Source organism: Lethenteron reissneri, chromosome 9 (assembly GCF_015708825.2).
Source record: "Lethenteron reissneri isolate LAM-NWPU_2019-01 chromosome 9, ASM1570882v1, whole genome shotgun sequence".
NCBI lineage: Eukaryota > Metazoa > Chordata > Hyperoartia > Petromyzontiformes > Petromyzontidae > Lethenteron > Lethenteron reissneri.
This window is the reverse complement of record NC_083787.1, coordinates 13614829-13633440: the sequence shown is the minus strand read 5'-3', so window position 1 is coordinate 13633440 and position 18612 is coordinate 13614829. Positions and strand designations below refer to the sequence as shown.

At 56.4% G+C, this 18612-nt stretch overlaps 1 protein-coding gene across 11 annotated transcripts in view; it reads right to left on the bottom strand.

Annotated features, from left to right (window-relative positions):
* Nucleotides 1-18612, bottom strand: part of ZFHX3 (zinc finger homeobox 3) — a 247930-nt gene that overhangs the window by 32170 nt on the left and 197148 nt on the right. The window lies entirely within an intron of this gene.

Sequence of the window (18612 nt, the reverse complement as noted above, 5' to 3'; positions counted from 1 at the left end):
GTATGTGCCCCCGCACCCCCGCAGGGGAGCGGAAGAGGGAGCAGCCGAAACCGATGCCGCATGTTTCTTTCGCGGCGTCCGTGGTTCCGTCTCGGCTCGTGGAGCGCTGCGACCGCGCGCGACTGGCGGCAGGGAGCCGCGGCATCCTCGCTCTCACCGGGGGGGTCGGCTTGACCCAGGCGCGGTGGATATCTGCCGATCGCCGGAAACACCGGGCAGTTTTGCCGCACACGATTTTAGATTTTTTTTATTGGGGAGGGTCATACAAAATTTACAGACTTAAATATTTATCTTGGCGCGAGACACATTACTTCGCCTGACAATTTAAATGCAATCGCGAGCTGCTTTGCTTTTTTTTTTCATTTCTCGATTAACATTTCAGACGATTGACAGAAGAATCTGCCAAAGCCACTTTGACAGTCTCATATTGAAGACTTAGGCAAAAAAACTATGCAGCATTCAGCAATTTCTTTGCTGCCTTCCATAATTTCAGGTCTGAGGAAGTGGACGTGTCGTGGGAATTCCACGGGGATCGCAATGCAGCCTCTCTGTTGCTGCCGCCCTTTCTGAAAGTGAATTCTTTTTCTGCTCGTTGTCAGTCTCTCCCTATCTTCCCAGCCGGTCGGTCTCACGACACCCAAACATCTCAGAAAGAGGGGACCACATGGCAGGGTGGGTGGGGTGGTGGGGGTGGTGGGATCGGGAAGTCAACGCAATGTTCACGTGCCATATTTTTCGGAACCCTATGAAAGTGGTGGAGGGAGGGGGGCAGCTCTCTTCGCACATAACCTCCCGGGCGGGGGTCAATTACACGCACGCGCGCACGCACGCCTGCACGCGTGCACGCCGCCCGCGCTTGTATTTACGGCGGGCACAATATTGGCATTGTTATTTGTTTTCTTCTGGGACATGCAATCAAATGAAGAGGGGATAAATCAAGGCTTGCCTGAAAACAATCACGCCTCGTGGTAATATAAGCCGCGGGAGCCTATCGTTCAGCGCGAGAGAGCGCGAGAGAGCGGACGAGTACACGCGGATGGGCACGCTCGCCCACTCGCTCGCACGAGGGAAGAGCCGCCCCCCACCGCTCGTCCCTTTTGTAACTCAACCCCCGGAGTGCAGAGCGACAGCGGAGCAAACTTCCCACGCCGAAACATCGTTCAACAAAAGCAGGGAAAAACTCACGGCAAGATGCAGGGGACAGGTCCGGAAAAACTAATCGGCGCTCTTTTTCGGGTTGGCAGGGCGGTTGCAATATGGCCACTGTTGAATAGGTTGATCCCTCCCTAATGGTTGACGGCAAACTTGATACAAAAGTTGCGTCCGTATGGGATGATTTCTACGATAGTTTATCGAGCCCCTCGCCCGGTTGCAGACAGACACAGACAATGCACAAACACTTTTAAGCTCAGGTGGAATGCAGTAAAAATAAAATAACTGCTTTTCAGTTTGCCTAAATCACGCATTAAAGGAGGTCCTGGGTTTGCTTCCCGACCGGGGCACCTTGCTGCGTGGAGTTTGTATGTTCTCCCTCTGTTCTGCGTGGGTTTTCGCCGGCTTCTCCGGGTTCCTCCCACAATTAAAATCACGTGCACGGTGCCACTAGTGTTGGGCAAACATTGAAATGCAGAGGGGACCCCTCCTGACAAAAAAAAGAGTCTTCAGACTCGGCATGGATTTCCAGCGCAAAGACGTAATTATAGGCAGGGGTTGAACCTCAGTTGGTAAGATTGTATCAAGGTGCACTAACCATCACATCGCCACTCTCCACACACGCATGACGCAATCACCAAGACTCCCAATATAGCCTTCATGTAGAATGTTGGGGCAAAATGCTGTGAGCCAGCATTTGTTTAGAAGGCCAACACGGCGCCGCCCTTTCTGAAAGTGATGTGGTCAGCCCCACGCTTAGCCGCCTTTACCTAGTAGCTGATGATTACGTGTGACACAAAGTACTCAATTAAGACCGAGTCCGCCTAGGGGAGCCTCAGACCAGTTCGGATATCACTCGCCACCGGTGTTAGCCGTGGCCAGAAATTGAACCCGGGTCACCAGGTTAACAGCGCAGTTCGCCAATCACTGCATCACCGCCACAACAAAACACACGCGCACGCGCAACGCGTACAAACAAACTCACGTGCACAAATACACTCGCACGTGCAACATCACACGCACGCGCGCACACACACACACACACGTGTGGCTCCTCCCGTGTCCCGTGCGAGTGTGTGTGGGCGTCGGAGAGGTTAGGGGTCATTCGCTGGGGGTGAGCATGGAAAGAGGAGGTGGTGGGGGCAGGCGTCCTGCACGGCGGGAGGGGAGCGCGCGGTTTGTCATAATTCACCGGCGCATTCCACGCTGTCAGCCGCCGCGCGGGGGCACAGCGGAGGTGGCCGCGAACGCAACGGCGTGCCCTCTCACAAAACGAGACTAGCGCTGGCGCTCCCCCGCCGGGCCGAGCTAATCGTCGGTGCCAAGTCACGGCGCTCCGCCGGACGCCGGTGGCCGATGCCACCGTCCGCCGTCAGGAACTTTACGAGGCTGGACTCCGTTTCCTTTGACGTCTACATTAAAGCCAGGTGGGGAGAGAAAATATTATGGGTGGAAAGGGTTTCGCAGCGGCGCTAATGTTTCTTTTAGGCCTCCTAATTACGTAATTGCCATACTAATCCCGCTCGTTTTGTCATAATATGCCACGGCCGGCGTTTAACGTATAAACATTGCTACCCCGCGTGCCAAAAAAAAAAAAGAGGGGAGACTGAGAAAATTACGCAAAGAATCGGGAGAAAAATCTGTTATGTGGTTGGCAAAATAAAAAAATTGAACAGAATGTTCATTATGCTCATAAAATATGATTTTTATTTTCACAGTTTAAACTGACCACAGCCGATTGAATTGTGCTGGCTCAGCACCTTGGCTGGCCTCCCACTTGCTGCTTGTGTCCCAATGGACGGGCAATACAAGGGATTCTTTCCCTCCCCCCCCATCCCCCTCCTCCGCTGATTCCTGCCCCTCCCAGCTGAGACTCCTACTAATCACAGATTCCAAGTAGAGAAAGAGACCAGTCAAGGGACAAAAGACGAACCATTTTAGGCCGGCCCTGCCACTCCTGTCTCGGCGAGCCCTTTCGCAAGCCTTGCCTGCCGCTCACGTGCACGGTGACAGTTGCTGGCTATCAGCCGCAAACACCGACACACACCAAAACCATTAGGCCTCCCCAGCGCCGCCACCGCTGCTGCATTTCGTCGGAGATTAACAGAGTCCTTCAGCTTAAAAGGCTGGCCCTTGACACCACAAGGTCTGAACCAGATGTGAGTCTGGTGTGCACGCTATTTAACTCGAGAGGCGCACCCACCGCACCCCCAAAGCTCACGCTCGCCCTCCCCCGAGCCTTGCAGACAGATGTACGAACAAAATATTCGTGTAGCGCGATCGGCCCGTTGCCGAGCGCCAACGAGGCTGCGCGTTGCACCCACCAGGGCCAGACCCCCTTCTTATGCGGGAACGGTAATCTCATAATTGGCGCCTACTTTCTACGCGCACACTCGCCCGGGGGCAGGGAAAACCGTTTGGGAATAAAATCTCAAACACATTTTGTTTATGGTGAAATTCACGTGGAAGGCGCGCGCCCGCGTTTAGCTGAAAGTTTGGAGGCGGCGGCGGCTTTGGCCTCCGGGGGGAGGGGGGCGGGTGGGAGGCGGGGGGCCAGCGTGCATCGAGAGCCCTTTTACCTTGTGCGCCAGCGCTCGGATCGATAGGCGACATTCTTCCCCGCTAACAGGCCTGCAATGTGCGCAGTCCCCGCCCCGGGAAGGGCCGTCGCTGCCGCCACACGCGCGGGCGCATTATTTATTTATTTTGGTTTCTTTTCTCCGTTTTTTTTTCTCACCCGGCCAAAAAAAAAGCCCTTTCTTTTTCTTCTTCCCCCGTCACCGCCAATCTGCCACCCGCAACGTGACAGGAGGAAGAGCCAACATGGCAAGCAGCCTCCATTAGTGTGAAACAACAGCCCCCCCCCCCCTTTATATATTTCTTTTTTTCCCCCCTTTACACAAATGTGTATTGCTCATAAAGCGTTATCGATCTACGTCCGGGCCTAAAAATCTGAATATAACCTCAAGCTGTTTGACCCTTTAATGGCTGTGTCCTCTGTAATCTGGATGGGTGTCACTGCCAATTCTGCCCTTATTTATCCGTCCTTAAATACCAAATGCTCAAGTGTTGCGCTGGTGGCAGTAAATGGTTCGGCGGCTCATTCGCGTTTTATTTGATGGCGGGGATTGCATTTTTTTTCTGGCCAAAAACGTTCGGTAAGCGTGCTGGCGGCTCACGCGGGTGCTGAGCAAATGTAATCAAGCGTTAGCAAAACTGTAAATCCTGCCCTTATTTTTTCCCCAACGCAAAAAAGTGTAAATTGCGCACGAATCCAAAATACATTTCTCATTCTCCCTATCCTCTCAACGAAACAGATCTCTCCTCCTCCGAGGTGGCTTATGGGCCACGGGGGCCTCTGTACTGTCACCAGAAGCAACAGCGTGCAAATTCCAGGCTCTGCTGCTGCGCTCGCGTGAGATAATATTCATTCGCTACCTGCTGCGAAACCCTTCAATCCTTTTCTTTTTAAATAGGGCAGAGGGAAAAAAAAGATTTGACAAAAAAAAAATGCCACCTCAATTTGTATCTGTCAGCGCTTTGGAAAATGGAAAGAGAAGTCATTTCAGCTGGCCATTTTTCATTCCATTAGAGCTAATTGACAGTAGTTACCAGGCGGATTAGGCGAGAGCAGTGAAGGTCGCACGGCGAGGATGACAGGCGGGGTTTTATTGAGTTTTTGTTGAGATGCGCCAAACCACACGCACATGCGCACGCACGAGTACGCGGTGGCAATCCCGCACACTCACGGATGCGCGCCATCACAATCGTGCGCTCTCGCGGACGCACGGTCACACAGATTCACAAATCACAAATCCCACACAATCACAATCATTCGCGAACAACTGCAACCACAAAGACACAAACGCACTTCACGCAAGGGCGCTAACAGGTTATTCAGGGATGCACAATCGTGTGTCACTCGCAAAAATACTAATTACGTGCACAAAACATGCTCGAAGATGCGCAAATGCTTGTCGTGCACACACACACAAACAAAACAAAGACAAAAATCCCACATATAGCCTTAACAGACTTTTGGGGCAAGTGTTCTTAGCGAGCACCTATGAAGACCGGCACGGCACACATGGCCAACATCACGCGCGGCCGCACTAGGTACTCATTTGCAGCTGAGTCGACCTAGGGGAGGCCCAGGACCGGTTCAGATAATCGTTCCTGGTGTTGGCAGTGAGCGGGGATCTAACTCGGGTAACTGGGTTCGTATTGCAGTGCGCTAACCGCTACAGACATACACACACTTATGACTATGCACTCACAGGTGCATCATTCCATACTCTCCCACACATGGACACATTCGCACGCACACACACGCACGTACACACACGTGCATTCACTGGCTCATATGGATATGAAACACGCACAAGCGTGCACGGGCAAGCGCGCGCGTGCGCGCCAGTGTGTAAACCCCTGATCGTCCGCGCGCTGAACAATGCCGCTGTCTCGCACAATCAGTGCATGTGTGACAGGGCCCGCGCAACTCCCCGGGCGGCAATCGCAGGCATCGCAACTTTTCACGAAAATAAATAAGTTACGAAAATAATATATGTCTGCGTGTGTGCGTGGGTACGCTTAATATGAAATATAACGCAATTGTACAGAACAAGCAGCTACGTGGCGATAGGCCATCGACGAACCACGTATGGGGGCCGTCTCTCCATGCCGCTCGCCGTAGCCGCCCTGGCCCCGGCCGCGAGTTGGCGCCTGCCGCCACGCACCCCAGTCTTCTCTTCGCGCGCGCGCACTCGCTCGCACTCGCTCGCTCGCGCGGGAACCAAACAAGATGTACCCCATGAGCTTCCGCGCCATCCAGGCCCCATTGTGCTTAAACGCCCTTTGCCCGTGTGGCGGGCGCTGCAAGGCGGCCGTGCGGCGGGGGAAAAAGCGTTTGGAGACGCTCGCTGCCGACGAAACTACGAACGTCGCTCCGGACGAGCCGTTGCGCCATGCGCGCGACAGCTTCGCTCGCTCGCAGCGGAAAAGGAACTGATGGCACGATGCTCGGCCTTCGCTGCGTCCGGCGTCGGGGCACGGACCACGGGGCGGCCAACGCTCCTCGCTTTCTCCGTTCAAGACCGCGCGTGCCACACCCGGCAAAGCGATATTGTTACGTGAATCGCGGCGCCGTGCACGGCTGTGAGATTGTCAGTCCGTTTTAAAGTGCGAGCGAGGGGACCCGGCGAGCCGAGCCGCCGGTCCCGGTGGTCATATCGGTCAGCCGCGGCAAAGCGCCGCTTGCCTGGCTGTTGGTCACCCTCGACATGGGCGAGCGTGGAAGGCAGCGGGGGACTCTCCCGTCCTGAAGTCGGGTGGTGGCCCCATGCTCGGGATACAGCTGCCTTGCACGGCCACTCGGTGGCATGGCTACAAGGGGTACAGGCGGTGCAACTGCACCAATACACTCGTGCTCTTTGGTTCTTTCGGTAAAGTCACGTAGGTATAAAATAAAATGTATTAAATCACACTCGTGGGCCAAGGCGCCGGGTTACAGAGAATGGTACTGGGCGAGTTGCGAGGCTTCCTTGCAATGCCACCGCAGCCGCACCTCCAACTAGCCTGCCGTGCACGGCTGCCCCTGCAGCGAGTGGACGAGGGTTACCACTTCTCAGCTACAACTACAGGAGGCGTACCGTAGGGCAGAAGAAGATCTCACAAAAGCAGAAGAGGGAAGAAACTACACGTGGATGCGTCGTCTTGCGTGCAGCGAGTCCGACATCCAACGGGAAGACCTAACCACAGATGGTGTGAAACTAGCCAGGGCAGATCTACGGCTCTCTGTGCGAGTCGATATAAGAGCAAATGGTGGGAGACTATCAGGTCCGATGTTGGAGGTCACTGCGTGTCTCCTGTGCAGCAGCTGTAGGATCTGGTGGAAGGTGGCATGTGTTGGTAGCGAGGTGCGGTGGTGGCATCGACGCCTTGAGCCGCGATGATTTCTAGATCTTCCGAGTGGTGTATTTTTGTTATTATCGTTCTTGTTATTATTCCGCAATAATAACAAAAACATGGGGACGTTTTTTTATGTCCCGGGAAGAGTGAGAGATTTCCGAGGATGGCTGCCCCCTCCTCCTCCTCCACCTCCTCGTTCTGGCAAAACCGGGACAGGTGGCAACCCTCCGAGCAACACGAGGGATTGAACATGGCAGCACCGTCGTCACTCGCGCGATGGCGCCCGACGTGGCTGCCAGGACGGGGAACCCCCCCCCCCCCCCCCCAAAACAAAGATCCGATCTCCGCTCACCTCTTGTCATCTCGCTCGGCCTGCCTGTGCTCGTCAAGTGTTCATCACGACGCAATATAAACATCTGAAGGAGTTGCGCGGAGTGGTGTTTAATTGTGTTGGGACTGATACTTGTTTACCTAAACTCCGCAGCTTCTAAAGTATCACAACTATCGTAATTACATGTTGAAAACTATCATCATTAGCAGCAGCAGCCATGATCGATCCACTGCTGTACGAAAGCCTCCCCAAGCCGTGGCCACCTCTAACACTTGTGACAATCTACACCTTCCAGTGTGTATTTGTCTTTGGGGGTTAAGTGATTAGCGGTATATGTCAGCACACGATGCAATTGCATATTTACAAAGTTATTTATGCTCTGGCTTGTGTCCCTTTGATCAATGTGGTCGGTTGTCATTAGGTTGAGCCCCTAATAGCAACGCAACGTGACACTATAAAGTAGTGACACTTTAAAGCAGTGACAATAAAGTATCAATAACTCTCTCAAAGAAAGGCCCGTGTTCGATTCCTGACGCGGGCGCCTGTCTGTGTGGAGTTCGTAATGGTCTCTCCTCCTGTTCTGCACGGGGCTCCTACGATAGCTGAACCCATTACACACACTACACACACATCATCGGTGTTAGCCATACATCCCCCAATGTAGCAGCACCCTCCTGAAAACGAGTCTTTGGACTCGGCATATATTTCCTGGGTAAATGAATAATAATAATTGCTATTAATTATTACAACAAACATGCTCCCCGACTCAAACTTCCACGGTGACCCCACCCCTAAATGGGGGCGCGTGATTGTGCCCGGGGGGAGGCAGTCGCTCGGCCCGCAGAGCCGATGGCTTGGGATGCTTGGCACAAAACCACTCAGACGCCCGCTCAGCTGGCAGCGCGCGTCCTCGTGAACTGAATTTTAATGGAAACCACCGACTTTAAAAACAGCTCTACGGGCTTATACCCTCATGTCTGACATAATCATACACTGTATTAAATACGTGATTATTGTGTTTGGTGTCCAAAATTGCTTACAACATTAAATTGCGGCGCGGGATTATCAAACTAATTCTCTCTCCGTGCACCACATTTTAATCTCTTCGCAGATTAAGTTATTGCCAACGGATGGCGGGCGGCGACCACGTTCGTTCCCTTGGTTACGGCAAGCGCCGGGCCCCGAATCCTGTCCGCGCCGGTGCCAAACGGCGCCTCCCCGCACGAGTCGACCCGGGGGGCAGGGAGCCGGGCGGCCACCGCCCCGCGTTCGTCGCGGCCCAGAGATCGGCTCAATCGCCGGGGACGTGTTCCAAAAATGATATTTAATGCAGCGCCTGGGTCTTCTCCTCGTGCTCTCCCTTTTTTTCAATCGCGAGCCTTTTTGGAGGCCACAGCGCTGACAGCCTGCCCCGCGCTGACGCGTCGCCCCCACGGCCGGCGTGAGCGGAATCGTCCCCGGGCAATTACGGGGCGGATAATTCACGCGCGAGAGTTCATCAGCCGGCGCCGCGCCAGTGCCCGCAACGCTGGCCCCTAACGAAGTGAGACGATGCCGCCGCCGGTGCACCAAAGCCACGCGGCGGAAGACAAATGAGCAGAGCTGGTGCTGGAATCACGTCCCACGCATATCCACTCCGGCTCTCCCCCCTGCCGCTCCCCCAATCACGAGTACCAACGTGCGGCGATTGCGCCGCTCCCGTGCCACTGCTCACTTCCAAGAGACCTCTTCAGATGATGGTTTTGCAGAGTCCGCCTTGTCAGTCCACTGCTGGATAATCGTCGTCATCGTTCGTTTATGATTTATAGACTGCTAAGCCTCCCGTGTGGTCCGTCTCGAGTTTGCGACGATCACTCAGTCAGGGAGACCCAACACTACGTTAAACAACAAGGTGGTATAGGATGCACAACAGAGAGTCAACAACAAATTGAAAAGCCATCACTGTACTTGATGCCCCCTTATGCCACGCTGGTCAGTGCGAAATAGTGAAGGTCGGGGGGGGCCCAGGATGTTAGCCGTGGCTGGGAATTGAACCGGGGTTCTGCCGAGTTCACAATGGCACCAACCACCAGCACCACCGCTCCACCCTCACGGACCACGGCACGTAACGGGGTTACATGGCGGCGATCTCGTCTGCTGTGGTTGTCGGAGTGGTGCCGCTAGGCCTCCCAACAACTCTCTCTCCCGGCCCTCTCTCTCTCCGAAGCGTCACTCTCGCCCGGGCATTTACCGAGCATTGCTAAAACAACTCAAAACAATTAAGGCCACATAATTGCAGGCAATGAAACCCCTACACATGTTTAAATAGCGTTATTCCTCGGCTGGGACGTTGTTGCGGGAGTAAGTAGAATTACTCAGCGGTGTTCGCGCTCCGCGGAAAGACAAGGCACCCGCCCCTCGTTGCGCCGCGGATGTAATTGAATAAGCTCACAATAAATAGGATTTGTACTCATTCCAACATTTACCTTTTTCCTACACTGCAGCAGGGGCAAGCAGCCTTCATTATCAGAATTGTGCCAGATTGGACACGATGCCAAGAGGACATACTTGACATGGCAGCAGGCAATGTATTTGCCCAAATTAGGCTGCGGTTTAACTCCATCAAATAAAAATTAAAAAAAGCTGTGCTATTACAACTCTACCAAAAAAAATGTTTTTCCATGTGCGCACGCTTTCCCCTTTCATTTCCAGAACTCGTGATTTTTCAGTTCAAGAAACTTAATCACGGCATTAAGGCCGAAATTACGCCGTTCAGCAATGTTGTAGGAAACAGAGGAATTGGGATAAAAAATAATAAAAATGAAGAGAGGGGCGAGGCTGCGGCTCTCGTCTCGCGCGGAAGTGACGTGCTCGCAGACAGCGGGGAATTTTTATTTTGTTTTGCTTCTATCGCGCAAATATTTCAGCCGGAGATCTGCGCGCGCGCGACAGATCCAGGCGGTGGCGGCAGGAATGAGGCCGGGCGCTCGTGATGGCGGCCGCCGCTTCGCGTTGATCGCCGCTCGCGCCGCAGCGTGAGGAGACGATCGGCAAGGCCATTAACTATTTACGGCGCGCTATTGCGCGACGGAATCTGAACATCTCCTCAAGGCCGACGCACGCAGCGGTTCAAGTGGTTTGCGCGAACGCGACGCCGTCACTCGAGCGAGGTTTTTTTCCCCGTGTCAGGCCAGTCGATGGCACGTGGGGGCCGAGAGGCACGTTCACGTGACACGCTTACGCGCTCGCGTGACGGAATCCTGACACATGTTGTGGATGTGAAATGGAACCCCCCTATCCCCCCCCCACCCACCCTGCCTGCGCCCCCCCAAGGCGGTTTGACGGTGACTTTCAAAAGGAGAGATTCCGGTAAATATACAGAATCACGAGCACGTTTGATCCAACCGCACACACAGGGTCCGTGTACCCACCACACGTGCCAGATAGTCGTATACCCACCACACGTGCCAGATAGTCGTATACCTACCACACGTACCAAAGAGTCGTGTACCCACCACACGCACCAGATAGTCGTGTACCCACCACACGCGCCAGAAAGTCGTGTACCCACCACACGTGCCAGATAGTCGTGTACCCACCACACGCGCCAGATAGTCGTGTACCCACCACACGTGCCAGATAGTCGTGTACCCACCACACGTGCCAGATAGTCGTGTACCCACCACACGCGCCAGATAGTCGTGTACCCACCACACGCGCCAGAAAGTCGTGTACCCACCACACGTGCCAGATAGTCGTGTACCCACCACAGGTGCCAGATAGTCGTGTACCCACCACACGCGCCAGATAGTCGTGTACCCACCACACGCACCAGATAGTCGTGTACCCACCACACGCACCAGATAGTCGTGTACCCACCACACGCACCAGATAGTTGTGTACCCACCACACGCGCCAGATAGTCGTGTACCCACCACACATGCCAGATAGTCGTGTACCCACCACACGCGCCAGATAGTCGTGTACCCACCACACGTCTCAGAGAGTCGTGTACCCATCACTCCTGCCAGATAGTCGTGTACCCACCACACGTGCCAGATAGTCGTGTACCCACCACACGCGCCAGAAAGTCGTGTACCCACCACACGCGCCAGAAAGTCGTGTACCCATCACACGCGCCAGAAAGTCGTGTACCCACCACACGCGCCAGAAAGTCGTGTACCCACCACACGCGCCAGATAGTCGTGTACCCACCACACGCGCCAGATAGTCGTGTACCCACCACACGCGCCAGATAATCGTGTACCCACCACACGCGCCAGATAGTCGTGTACCCACCACACGCGCCAGATAGTCGTGTACCCACCACACGCGCCAGATAGTCGTGTACCCACCACACGTGCCAGATAGTCGTGTACCCACCACACGCACCAGATAGTCGTGTACCCACCACACGCGCCAGATAGTCGTGTACCCACCACACGCGCCAGATAGTCGTGTACCCACCACACGCGCCAGATAGTCGTGTACCCACCACACGCGCCAGATAGTCGTGTACCCACCACACGCGCCAGATAGTCGTGTACCCACCACACGTGCCAGAGAGTCGTGTACCCACCACACGCGCCAGAGAGTCGTGTACCCACCACACGCGCCAGAGAGTCGTGTACCCACCACACGTGCCAGATAGTCGTGTACCCACCACACGCGCTAGATAGTCGTGTACCCACCACACGTGCCAGATAGTCGTGTACCCACCACACGCGCCAGAGAGTCGTGTACCCACCACACGCGCCAGAGAGTCGTGTACCCACCACACGTGCCAGAGAGTCGTGTACCCACCACACGCGCCAGAGAGTCGTGTACCCACCACACGTGCCAGAGAGTCGTGTACCCACCACACGCGCCAGAGAGTCGTGTACCCACCACACGCGCCAGAGAGTCGTGTACCCACCACACGCGCCAGATAGTCGTGTACCCACCACACGTGCCAGAGAGTCGTGTACCCACCACACGCGCCAGATAGTCGTGTACCCACCACACGCGCCAGATAGTCGTGTACCCACCACACGTGCCAGATAGTCGTGTACCCACCACACGCGCCAGATAGTCGTGTACCCACCACACGCGCCAGATAGTCGTGTACCCACCACACGTGCCAGATAGTCGTGTACCCACCACACGCGCCAGATAGTCGTGTACCCACCACACGCGCCAGATAGTCGTGTACCCACCACACGCGCCAGATAGTCGTGTACCCACCACACGTGCCAGATAGTCGTGTACCCACCACACGCGCCAGATAGTCGTGTACCCACCACACGCGCCAGATAGTCGTGTACCCACCACAAGCGCCAGATAGTCGTGTACCCACCACACGCGCCAGATAGTCGTGTACCCACCACACGCGCCAGATAGTCGTGTACCCACCACACGCGCCAGATAGTCGTGTACCCACCACACGCGCCAGATAGTCGTGTACCCACCACACGCGCCAGAGAGTCGTGTACCCACCACACGCGCCAGAGAGTCGTGTACCCACCACACGCGCCAGAGAGTCGTGTACCCACCACACGCGCCAGAGAGTCGTGTACCCACCACACGCGCCAGATAGTCGTGTACCCACCACACGCGCCAGATAGTCGTGTACCCACCACACGTGCCAGATAGTCGTGTACCCACCACACGTGCCAGATAGTCGTGTACCCACCACACGCGCTAGATAGTCGTGTACCCACCACACGTGCCAGATAGTCGTGTACCCACCACACGCGCCAGAGAGTCGTGTACCCACCACACGCGCCAGAGAGTCGTGTACCCACCACACGCGCCAGATAGTCGTGTACCCACCACACGTGCCAGAGAGTCGTGTACCCACCACACGCGCCAGATAGTCGTGTACCCACCACACGCGCCAGATAGTCGTGTACCCACCACACGTGCCAGATAGTCGTGTACCCACCACACGCGCCAGATAGTCGTGTACCCACCACACGCGCCAGATAGTCGTGTACCCACCACACGTGCCAGATAGTCGTGTACCCACCACACGCGCCAGATAGTCGTGTACCCACCACACGCGCCAGATAGTCGTGTACCCACCACACGTGCCAGATAGTCGTGTACCCACCACACGCGCCAGATAGTCGTGTACCCACCACACGCGCCAGATAGTCGTGTACCCACCACACGCGCCAGATAGTCGTGTACCCACCACACGCGCCAGATAGTCGTGTACCCACCACACGCGCCAGATAGTCGTGTACCCACCACACGCGCCAGATAGTCGTGTACCCACCACACGCGCCAGAGAGTCGTGTACCCACCACACGCGCCAGAGAGTCGTGTACCCACCACACGCGCCAGAGAGTCGTGTACCCACCACACGCGCCAGATAGTCGTGTACCCACCACACGCGCCAGATAGTCGTGTACCCACCACACGTGCCAGATAGTCGTGTACCCACCACACGCGCCAGAGAGTCGTGTACCCACCACACGCGCCAGAGAGTCGTGTACCCACCACACGCGCCAGATAGTCGTGTACCCACCACACGCGCCAGAGAGTCGTGTACCCACCACACGCGCCAGATAGTCGTGTACCCACCACACGCGCCAGATAGTCGTGTACCCACCACACGTGCCAGATAGTCGTGTACCCACCACACGTGCCAGATAGTCGTGTACCCACCACACGCGCCAGAGAGTCGTGTACCCACCACACGCGCCAGATAGTCGTGTACCCACCACACGCGCCAGATAGTCGTGTACCCACCACACGCGCCAGAGAGTCGTGTACCCACCACACGTGCCAGATAGTCGTGTACCCACCACACGCGCCAGAGAGTCGTGTACCCACCACACGCGCCAGAGAGTCGTGTACCCACCACACGTGCCAGATAGTCGTGTACCCACCACACGTGCCAGATAGTCATGTACCCACCACACGCGCCAGAGAGTCGTGTACCCACCACACGTGCCAGATAGTCGTGTACCCACCACACGCGCCAGATAGTCGTGTACCCACCACACGTGCCAGATAGTCGTGTACCCACCACACGCGCCAGAGAGTCGTGTACCCACCACACGTACCAGATAGTCGTGTACCCACCACACGTGCCAGATAGTCGTGTACCCACCACATGCGCCAGATAGTCGTGTTCCCACCACACGCGCCAGATAGTCGTGTACCCACCACACGCGCCAGATAGTCGTGTACCCACCACACGCGCCAGAAAGTCGTGTATCCACCACACGCGCCAGAAAGTCGTGTACCCACCACACGCGCCAGAGAGTCGTGTACCCACCACACGCGCCAGAGAGTCGTGTACCCACCACACGTGCCAGATAGTCGTGTACCCACCACACGCGCCAGATAGTCGTGTACCCACCACACGTGCCAGATAGTCGTGTACCCACCACACGCGCCAGAGAGTCGTGTACCCACCACACGCGCCAGAGAGTCGTGTACCCACCACACGTGCCAGATAGTCGTGTACCCACCACACGTGCCAGAGAGTCGTGTACCCACCACACGTGCCAGAGAGTCGTGTACCCACCACACGTGCCAGAGAGTCGTGTACCCACCACACGTGCCAGAGAGTCGTGTACCCACCACACGTGCCAGATAGTCGTGTACCCACCACACGTGCCAGATAGTCGTGTACCCACCACACGCGCCAGAGAGTCGTGTACCCACCACACGCGCCAGAGAGTCGTGTACCCACCACACGCGCCAGATAGTCGTGTACCCACCACACGCGCCAGATAGTCGTGTACCCACCACACGCGCCAGAGAGTCGTGTACCCACCACACGTGCCAGATAGTCGTGTACCCACCACACGTCTCAGAGAGTCGTGTACCCACCACACGTGCCAGATAGTCGTGTACCCACCACACGCGCCAGAGAGTCGTGTACCCACCACACGTACCAGATAGTCGTGTACCCACCACACGTGCCAGATAGTCGTGTACCCACCACACGCGCCAGATAGTCGTGTTCCCACCACACGTGCCAGATAGTCGTGTACCCACCACACGCGCCAGAGAGTCGTGTACCCACCACACGCGCCAGAGAGTCGTGTACCCACCACACGTGCCAGATAGTCGTGTACCCACCACACGTGCCAGAGAGTCGTGTACCCACCACACGTGCCAGATAGTCGTGTACCCACCACACGCGCCAGATAGTCGTGTACCCACCACACGCGCCAGATAGTCGTGTACCCACCACACGTGCCAGATAGTCGTGTACCCACCACACGCGCCAGAGAGTCGTGTACCCATCACACGTGCCAGATAGTCGTGTACCCACCACACGTGCCAGATAGTCGTGTACCCACCACACGCGCCAGAGAGTCGTGTACCCACCACACGTGCCAGATAGTCGTGTACCCACCACACGCGCCAGAGAGTCGTGTACCCACCACACGCGCCAGAGAGTCGTGTACCCACCACACGCGCCAGAGAGTCGTGTACCCACCACACGCGCCAGATAGTCGTGTACCCACCACACGCGCCAGATAGTCGTGTACCCACCACACGCGCCAGAGAGTCGTGTACCCACCACACGTGCCAGATAGTCGTGTACCCACCACACGTCTCAGAGAGTCGTGTACCCACCACACGTGCCAGATAGTCGTGTACCCACCACACGCGCCAGAGAGTCGTGTACCCACCACACGTACCAGATAGTCGTGTACCCACCACACGTGCCAGATAGTCGTGTACCCACCACACGCGCCAGATAGTCGTGTTCCCACCACACGTGCCAGATAGTCGTGTACCCACCACACGCGCCAGAGAGTCGTGTACCCACCACACGCGCCAGAGAGTCGTGTACCACCACACGTGCCAGATAGTCGTGTACCCACCACACGTGCCAGAGAGTCGTGTACCCACCACACGTGCCAGATAGTCGTGTACCCACCACACGCGCCAGATAGTCGTGTACCCACCACACGCGCCAGATAGTCGTGTACCCACCACACGTGCCAGATAGTCGTGTACCCACCACACGCGCCAGAGAGTCGTGTACCCACCACACGTGCCAGATAGTCGTGTACCCACCACACGTGCCAGATAGTCGTGTACCCACCACACGCGCCAGAGAGTCGTGTACCCACCACACGTGCCAGATAGTCGTGTACCCACCACACGCGCCAGAGAGTCGTGTACCCACACACACGCCAGAGAGTCGTGTACCCACCACACGCGCCAGATAGTCGTGTACCCACCACACGCGCCAGATAGTCGTGTACCCACCACACGCGCCAGATAGTCGTGTACCCACCACACGCGCCAGATAGTCGTGTACCCACCACACGCGCCAGATAGTCGTGTACCCACCACACGCGCCAGATAGTCGTGTACCCACCACACGCGCCAGATAGTCGTGTACCCACCACACGCGCCAGATAGTCGTGTACCCACCACACGCACCAGATAGTCGTGTACCCACCACACGCACCAGATAGTCGTGTACCCACCACACGCGCCAGATAGTCGTGTACCCACCACACGCACCAGATAGTCGTGTACCCACCACACGTGCCAGATAGTCGTGTACCCACCACACGCACCAGATAGTCGTGTACCCACCACACGTGCCAGATAGTCGTGTACCCACCACACGCGCCAGATAGTCGTGTACCCACCACACGCACCAGATAGTCGTGTACCACCCCGCAGATAGTCGTGTACCCACCACACGCTGCCAGATAGTCGTGTACCCACCACACGCGCCAGATAGTCGTGTATCCACCACACGCGCCAGATAGTCGTGTACCCACCACACGCACCAGATAGTCGTGTACCCACCACACGCGCCAGATAGTCGTGTACCCACCACACGCGCCAGATAGTCGTGTACCCACCACACGCACCAGATAGTCGTGTACCCACCACACGCGCCAGATAGTCGTGTACCCACCACACGCATCAGATAGTCGTGTACCCACCACACGCGCCAGATAGTCGTGTACCCACCACACGCGCCAGATAGTCGTGTACCCACCACACGCACCAGATAGTCGTGTACCCACCACACGCACCAGATAGTCATGTACCCACCACACGTGCCAGATAGTCGTGTACCCACCACACGCACCAGATAGTCGTGTACCCACCACACGCGCCAGATAGTCGTGTACCCACCACACGTGCCAGAGAGTCGTGTACCCACCACACGCGCCAGAGAGTCGTGTACCCACCACATGTGCCAGATAGTCGTGTACCCACCACACGCACCAGATAGTCGTGTACCCACCACACGTGCCAGATAGTCGTGTACCCACCACACGCGCCAGATAGTCGTGTACCCACCACACGCACCAGATAGTCGTGTACCCACCACACGCGCCAGATAGTCGTGTACCCACCACACGCACCAGATAGTCGTGTACCCACCACACGTGCCAGATAGTCGTGTACCCACCACACGCACCAGATAGTCGTGTACCCACCACACGCGCCAGATAGTCGTGTACCCACCACACGCACCAGATAGTCGTGTACCCACCACACGTGCCAGATAGTCATGTACCCACCACACGCACCAGATAGTCGTGTACCCACCACACGCGCCAGATAGTCGTGTACCCACCACACGCACCAGATAGTCGTGTACCCACCACACGTGCCAGATAGTCGTGTACCCACCACACGCGCCAGATAGTCGTGTACCCACCACACGCGCCAGATAGTCGTGTACCCACCACACGCTCCAGATAGTCGTGTACCCACCACACGCGCCAGATAGTCGTGTACCCACCACACGCACCAGATAGTCGTGTACCCACCACACGCGCCAGATAGTCGTGTACCCACCACACGCATCAGATAGTCGTGTACCCACCACACGCGCCAGATAGTCGTGTACCCACCACACGCGCCAGATAGTCGTGTACCCACCACACGCACCAGATAGTCGTGTACCCACCACACGCACCAGATAGTCATGTACCCACCACACGTGCCAGATAGTCGTGTACCCACCACACGCACCAGATAGTCGTGTACCCACCACACGCGCCAGATAGTCGTGTACCCACCACACGTGCCAGAGAGTCGTGTACCCACCACACGCGCCAGAGAGTCGTGTACCCACCACACGTGCCAGATAGTCGTGTACCCACCACACGCACCAGATAGTCGTGTACCCACCACACGTGCCAGATAGTCGTGTACCCACCACACGCGCCAGAGAGTCGTGTACCCACCACACGTACCAGATAGTCGTGTACCCACAACACGTGCCAGATATTCGTGTACCCACCACACGC